The sequence below is a fragment of the Leuresthes tenuis genome, unplaced genomic scaffold, assembly GCF_036924035.1.
Source record: "Leuresthes tenuis unplaced genomic scaffold, fLeuTen1.0.hap1 SCAF_20, whole genome shotgun sequence".
Lineage (NCBI taxonomy): Eukaryota > Metazoa > Chordata > Actinopteri > Atheriniformes > Atherinopsidae > Leuresthes > Leuresthes tenuis.
In genome coordinates, this window is record NW_027325374.1 from 4,307,328 (window position 1) to 4,315,566 (window position 8,239).

An 8,239-nucleotide genomic window follows, 5' to 3' on the forward strand; every position below is an offset into this window, starting at 1 on the left:
CACCTCCAAAGTACCAACAGTCTGAATGGATGACTTTCAACTACCAAATTCGTTCCCCAGCTGTTAATTTCGCACTCAGAATCTGGTGCAAGCTCGTTTTGATACAAAAATCATCTTTTAAAGTGTAAATCGTGTCCGTATCCACGGTTGTGTTGTATGTGCTTGCTGCTTGTGCTTTTTTGTTGTTGCTGTTTTTCTGTTTCTGTCTGCTTGCAGGTGCTCCTGGTGGTTCTCCTCCTGGATTCCCCACAGAGGCCGTGGGATGTCTTCTGATTGGGTTCTGCAGGTGTAGCAATTGGTTTATCATTGCTTTCTCCGACCGTTTCTTTTCTATTTCTTTACTCTCCCTCTTTCCCTGTCAGGTTACACATACACTGCCTGGCTAAAAAAAGAAGAAAATGAGTTGGACCACCTTTACCTTTGATTGTGTCATGCGTTCTCTGTGGTGTCATTTGTTTGAGCTTATGAAATGTCACGAGATTCATTTCCATCCAGAGTGACATTAGTTTTTCACCAAGATGTTGAATTAATGATGGGAGAGTTGGACCACTGCCTTAAATCTTCTCCAACACATCCCGAAGATTCTCAGTGGGAATGAAGTCTGGACTCTGCTGTGGCCAATCCATGTGTTAAAATGATGTTTCGTGCTCCCTGAACCACTCTTTGACAATCTGAGCCCAACAGCTGGAACATGCCCGTGCCATCAGGGAAGAAAAAAAAAAGTCTGTTGGGAAAAACCTGATCATTCAGTATATTCAAGCAGTCAGCTGCCCTAATTTCAGGGGAACATAATGCTGCCGGACCTACACCTGAAGAACTGAAGCAGCCCCAGATCACACTCATCTGAATAGAGATAAAAGCATGAATGAGCAGAGATGCCTTCAGTGTAAACTACTGTTAAAAACCATCCTGAGAAGCAAAGATGTCAGCATGTGAACATGAACGTTAAGAGCACAACATGGCAGAAAAACTGCTGGCTGTACTGTTATTAATTATCCATTTAAGTTTTCCAGCATGACTTTGTCCTCTATCTTGTACTTCATATTGTCTGCAGCGTCCTAAAATGAAACAAAGTGGAAAAACAGCGAATCCTGCAGAAAGGAAACTAGATGTTATCTCGCTAAACAGTCCTTGTAAGAAGATGAATGAGGTCCACACTGAACTATTTTGTTTGGATGATGATTTAATGAAGGAATGGCTTTGAGGCTTCCTAACTTTTGATGTAGGACTTGTTTGCAACCCTGCTTTAATCCTATGACGTACACTTGATTTGGAGGTTTCATCATTGATATGTTCAGATTTATGATGAACTCAGCGTGCCACAGAGAGAAAGAGCTTCCCTGCATTAACTGATGCCACAGTTCAGCAGAACACCAACAACACACAGCCTCAAAAACCTGTATGTGTGCAGATATCTCCAGAAGAAGGGGATATACAGCCCTCTTTCCTGCAGTGGGGATAAAAACAACTTAATAAGCTTTTACCCCACTTTGGATAATTGGGGTGCTGCTGATGACCAAACTTTTAGTTTTTCTAAAGTTATCTGAGTGCACACGTTTCTGCTTTTATTTCTGTATAAAGTGTGCTTTATTTCATCACTAATCCAATTCCAATTAATTCCAGTTGAACATATACATGCAGGAGTATTACATACAAGGCTCCTAACCACAGAATCTGGCTGTTATTAGCTAGTCTAACTTAAATAAAATGACTACATGTATTTTAAAACTTGAATTATAGAAGGACGGACACAGGGATTAGATCCCAGTTTGTTTGTGTGTAAGAGGGACTGTTCATGTGTAGGGCTGCAACTAATGACTGTTTTGATAATCGACTAATCGGTTAATTACTAATTAAAACAATCTAAAACTGAAAAAGGATACATTCAAGCCATATTTCATCTTGACTTTTAACATTAACTGAAAATGCTAAGAAGAGTGCTAACAGTAATGCACCAACAGTCAAATAAATACCAAAAAGTGAAAAAATATACAGCCTGGTTCTAACTGTGAATTTGAATGATACAATTTTAATGTTGAACTTTAATGTTAACTCGCTTATTTATAGCTAGCAGGCTACGCTAACAAGCTAAATATCTTCCCATGGTGAGTCCCAGAGCTCCAACCTGCTTCCTCTTCACATGTTCATGCATGACAGACATGCTCCTGTGATACCTGAGGTCTGCTTTACAAAACTTGCAGGTAATTTGTTTTTTTCTGGGTGTTGAGGGTGAAATGCTCCCAGACCCTGGACACTTTTGGACGAGAGGACGATAATTCAGCCGCAGCCATTTCACTGTGTTTATACAGGTCATCTCCCGCTATTATTTACCTTAACGCGCATGCATTTCTAAGCAGAGATAGGCAGGAAGAGTGATGACTCACTCTGTACGAAAAATTATGTTCAGCTCGACAGCGTAAAAAAAGACGTGTGATGACGTAACCGACAATTAAATAATTATAAAAATAATTATGTTATCGATTTTTGTCAACAACGTCAACTAATCGCTGCACCCTTAGTCATGGAAATAGTTTGCTAAAACAGACATTTAAGACTAAGGCAATGCATGCATGAACATTGAAACTGTGATAACCACAGATTTTTCTGCAGGTCGTCCACACTTTTCTGGTCCTGCTGGTCACTCTAAAGTGCTTTCACACCACAAGCCACATTCACCCTCTCACAGCCACATCTATACAGTGTTACGACTCTGACAATGGATGCACCAGTCTTTCCAAAGGACACTTTAACATGTGGTCCAGGGAGGCCGACCTCCGACCTTCATCGTGTTCACATGAACCTGCTGAACTTTCATTCGGTGACAGAAAAACCGGGCTTTTTGGCATGCAACGCCACATTGTACATTGTTGACATGGCGATGGGAGATGCCAGATATTGCTGCTGCTTGTTAACCTCACATACAGCACATGAGGTGTCAGAATGGGCTACTTCATCATAATCCAACGCTGAATCAGCTGCCAGTGCTCCCAGTTCTTGATGACTCAGTCGCACCTTTGCAGTAGTCCGAACAGCTTTGAGAATGAGGTGATTGTAGTGAGCTGCTCTGCCTGCAGATCGAGGGGAGTACAACTACGATGAGATCAGCGCTTGGTGCTGTCAGAAAAGTTGCAGCAGGGAGGGGGAGATGACGTATGATGATGAATTGTTTATTTGTACTTAGCCTAAATTAATTTCAGTGAATGTTCTCTTGTTTGTAGCATTTGCTGAATTCACCAAAAGCAGTGAATAGAGTTGAGTGATGTTTTAAATGAACCTCTAACTTCAGTTTGCGCTCACCAGAAGCTCTTTTACGAGGAACCTCTGTATGGATGTTCTCATCCGCAGGTAAATAAAAGCCATCCACCCATCCAGTCATTGTTGGATCACAAATCACCTTTTAATATCAGCTTTCTAAGAACCTCAGCTGAGCTTGTGCTAAAAAAAATAGTACAGGGTACTATTTGGTACTAAGAAACCCGAAACAGAACAAGTAAAGCATCCAGTAAAATAACTGACCAAATAATGATCCAACTTCTAACTTTGGCATCAACAACAAGGTACCGGGTCATTACTTTTGTTGTTTAAATGATTAAAAATAGAATTTAAAGTGATATTCTCCATGTTACGCTGTTTTTCTTAGCTGATCATATATGCAGTCATCCTTATTGGACCCGTACCAGAGTGCAATATATCAAGTCCTGCAGCCACAAATCTAATACATGGAATTATTTGTTACTTACTGGGCAGAAATCTGTTTTCCTACCAAATATGTCAACTAATGCAGCAAGACATAAGAGCACTTAATGCTAGTGAGTGGATACATATGTGTTCCATTGCGTAGAAATTTAGATGGAGGTAACCTTATATTATCTGAGTGTTTCTGGTGGTGACTGATGGAGGAGGCATGATTGAGGATTCAAAACTGAAGCCCACATGTGTTCTATTTAATTCCGCCCGACTATTGGCTGTGACTGCCGTCTTAATTCTCACTCAATCAGGTCGCTTTGACTCTTGATGCGCTGGAAAATGGTGATGTAGACCCAACAGCCGGTGCCAGACATGGCAGACGTGGTGCTCTGTGGTAGCAGTTATGGTACCCAAGACATATTTCAGTTTAATGATGCTAGGAGAGCGAGAGCTGCCCCCCTATTTTTCAAGCAATTTCACCTGTCCACAGCTGGTCTCAGATCCTAGTGTAATGTTGTGTTGAAGCATGACATTGATGTAATTTAGGGGGTCACTGATTTTGTTTTGGAAAGCCGGGAAACAAATGACTCCAATCGCAACTGAGGCATTGAAATACCTGTATGTGGGCGTGCTGTCACCAAGGGATTTTCAGGGCTTTGGCAGTTGGCTGACAAACCAGCAAATCTGGCAACATCTGCGCTCTTTTGGTGGTTTTCGTCACCTCCTTTCCTGGTGGTCCTCAACCTACAAAGTCTATGCATTCAGCCGTCTGAGTCCTCAGAGAAAGAGCTGGCAGAGAGGCAATTCGTGCAGAGAAGGAGGAGTATGTGTGGCACATTTCACGGTGGTTGGGGGGTTGGGGGGAAGGTGTCTAGCTTTGGAGCAGGCACCTCTGTCGTGAATTTAAACGGCTCACTGAGAACGCAGCGCTGGCAGCTGAACATACATCTGAGGTGACGCTTCATATGAAAAAGGCAACAAGCGTTTAATCTGCTGTACAACAAAGAGCAGCTCCCTCTTTCTTAGAGTCCCCAAACCCCCCCCAAAAGACAAAAAAACTAAAAAACTACTTCTCCAACAACACAGATGGGGGTTGAATAATTCATGGCAACGCAGGCAAAGTGTCCTCATGCTGCAGTTCTATAAAAATAATCCCATAACATCATCACACTCACTCCATTGCTCTCTTCGCTCATGCAAGACATCTGGGAGAGGTCGACTGGCCTTAAAGCCTGATGACTCAGACTTCATTCACCGGACCTCTTCTGTTCTTTGTGAAGAAAACTTTGCAAGAAAGCAGGAGGCATTTTAAGAAAGAGAAATACAGATCTTCGGTTATTCTGACAATCTGCACATCTCAGGGTGTTGTTGCAGTCTGTTCCTGTACAGTAAATGAGAAAGCTGAAAGACTAAGATGAAAAAAGGACATGAAGAGGAGTCGCAGTGGCACCCACACAACAGTCCTGCTCAGTATGTTGACATCAGCATGCCGACATGAGCCAGGTTTCCATCACCCTCTTGATTCATATTTAGAATATTTTAGTAAGAAAAGACGGATTGAAAACCATGAAAAGAAAACCATCTTAAACTGATGCATGAAAAAGTTTCCTGCGTTTTATGCTAAATGCTTTTGTCCTGAAGACTCGATGCGCATTGTGTGCGAATTATTAAAATGATGTGACTCACCAGCTGTTTCTGGTCTGAGCCGGTGTAAACCCATGAGAATGACCGGCATCTTCCCATAAAATGACATAAATCCCAGGTAATGTGAGAGAGGACAGAGCCCTCTCCGTTTTTCCCTCATGGACGTCTGCTGCAGGTAAGATTTTCATCCTCAAGGTGTTTTTCCGAGTTACAACCAAGAGCTACATGACCTGCACCGCCACCCCCTCGTGGCCCCATACAGCCTTCAGACCAGGCCTGATGTTTCGGCAGTTTTAGTTTCTACTTTCAAGTGCAAATAATGCAAATATGACACATTAAAGGCTCTGAAATTAGATTTATTTACAGGAAAAACATATGCTAATTAAAAGCTTTTTTCAGAAAAGTTAAGTCGTGTTACCAGCGTTTTATCGCTTCTTTTTTAAAACCCTCTGTTTGGGACCTGAGGAGACCAGCTACAGCACTTTTGAAATAAATTAGGAGTTTTCATATTGTGCCGAATGTTTCAGGCAGGTCAGTTTAGCACCTGGACTCTTTCACTAGAAATAACCAAGAGCTTCCCTGGATGGTTTATGTTGTGAAGCATTAACGGTGCCCTCGCAGAGCCATAGTTTTTCTTTGTATGATGCCGTGGTGGACTGTGTTCACTGGGAGTTCTTCCAGAAATGCTCCTTAGCTTGTCTTGTGATTTCAGCAACAGAATTGTGTCTGTTTTCAATGCAGTGCTGCCTGAGGCGCCTGAAGATTGCAGGGATTCAGTGTCAGCTTTCAGTGTCCTTTGAGATGTTTTCTTTTGTTAAACATGATACCGGCATTAAAATCTGAAATTGTCTTCAGTTTTTATGTTTCCATTCCAACAACTGACATGTTGCCATTGCACTGTTTCCAAGGCAACATTTGAAATCAGCATATTGTGTTTTAATTGACATCGTCTGAACTTTTTCATCATCAGATATATCCATTAACGTCTTAAAATACACGCTAATCAGGGTATTCCAGGTATCTAAATTGTTACATCCCTTTGCATTTCTATTGCAACCCCAGTGGGAATACAAATAACTATTCATCTCAGGTTGTTTCATGAACCCAGACTTCTTAATTGGCTTTAGTGGCTGCACCTGTGTGGATGTGGATAAAAGGCATGCCAGGTGAGGCTTCCCGGGCGTTCGCAACTCTTGCTGCTGCATTTTTATGCTCATTATTATACTGCTGCCTCTAAATGTTTAACTCTTCTCTTCTCTTCTCCAACTCATTCTCCATTTTATGTTGTAGTCCATGAGCCAGGGCATTACAGCCGTGAATTTTTGTACAAATCTGGTTTGGCATGCCATCCTCTAGCCGCTGAAATATGCACTGGATCGTTCTCAGCCACGCTGCTGCACGCATAAAAAATAATCCGAAACAAAAGGGAAAAATCTTGCAATAAAACTTTATGAATAACAAGAAAAGATGACACAAATTCTACAGCTGGGGAGAGAGGAGATGAACTGTCTAATTCCTGGAGTGATTTAAGCTCAGCTTCCAGAAGAGCAGCCTGCATATTTTGTACATTTTAGTTCATCTTGGCAGAAGATGCATCAAAAGTCCTTTAATGTGGTTCCAGAGTCAGGTCTAACAATGTCATTAGAACTGCACTTTATCCTATAGGCAGACGGCTGACCGGCAGAAAAAGCTGAAAACGATGATTAACAGTGAAGAAGCAGTCAGAAGGAAGAAAGAAGAAATGGGGTGAAGACGGAATATTTCACTTAACTTGACAGGAGAGCTGTTAAACGTTGAGAGTACAGTTAACTCTCTGCTTTGAAGTTCTTTTTTTTTTTTTTTGCTCACAACTCTGTTCTCTGAAAAGCAAACGTAGAGATGAATCAGTGACAAACTCCCAGCCGGGTCATGGCGGCGTGCCAGTGGAGAGAAGTTTTCACCCCCATAAAGGATATTAATAGTGCCCCCTTCATGTTCATAATGCAACTCATGAACAACCTTATCACCCAGCTTGTTTTTTCCAGTTCTGCACAGAATACTGTGTGTATCTGAGGTTTTCCAATATGGTTGAAACAACAGGAACCCCAGAAAGACACTGATAATATTACAGGTCTGCAGGCATTACCAGTTCATTTATTGGTTTTCAATTCTTTTTTAATACTGTTTCAATGCTCATTATCGTCCAACAATATAAACCAAGAGAAACCTTTTTTAAGCTAGCTTATCAGCTTTTTGTGGTTTTATTTTTTATATTTTTGCCTCATCAGTGAAAAGTAACCATCATTCATGAAGTAAGCAATTGTGTCTCCAGACTTTTTTTTAAATGTATGTCTGAGCAAAATTGTATGAAAACCAGACTAACTCACGCAGATAATGTGGTTATGGATTGAATCACTCTGCATGTATATGCTCGGCTTGGCTCAAATCGTAAATAAAGTTGCTTTCAGTCACTTATTTTTCTGTTTCGGTTGTAAATGTGTCAGAAGTTGTGACCACATGTAAACTCGCTGTCTCTTAAAGCAGTTCCAGACTTCTCTAAACAAGGCCAGGTTTTTTTTTTAACTTCATATGATCAAAAGGCAATGATTGTGCAGGGAATTCAGTTATACTTACATGTATGGTGATGTAGTTTAGTAAAAAACCTGATTCCTCTCACATGCATGTAAACTGGGACAAGGAAGGTGGTCTAACGATCAAAGTAAAAACTAAAAGGCAACTTTTTTTTTTTTTTTTTAACCCCCGTTTTCAGCTATTATATTAGGCTCATTCCCACTGTAGGAACCTTTTCAGGAATTGGGCCGTTTTTTTCACGCATTCGGACGTACAGGAACTAGGGACCACGGCCCTCAGTTCCTAGAACCATTTTAGCTCCTTCTCTGAGGTCTTTTCTGGTTTCCATAGCAACACA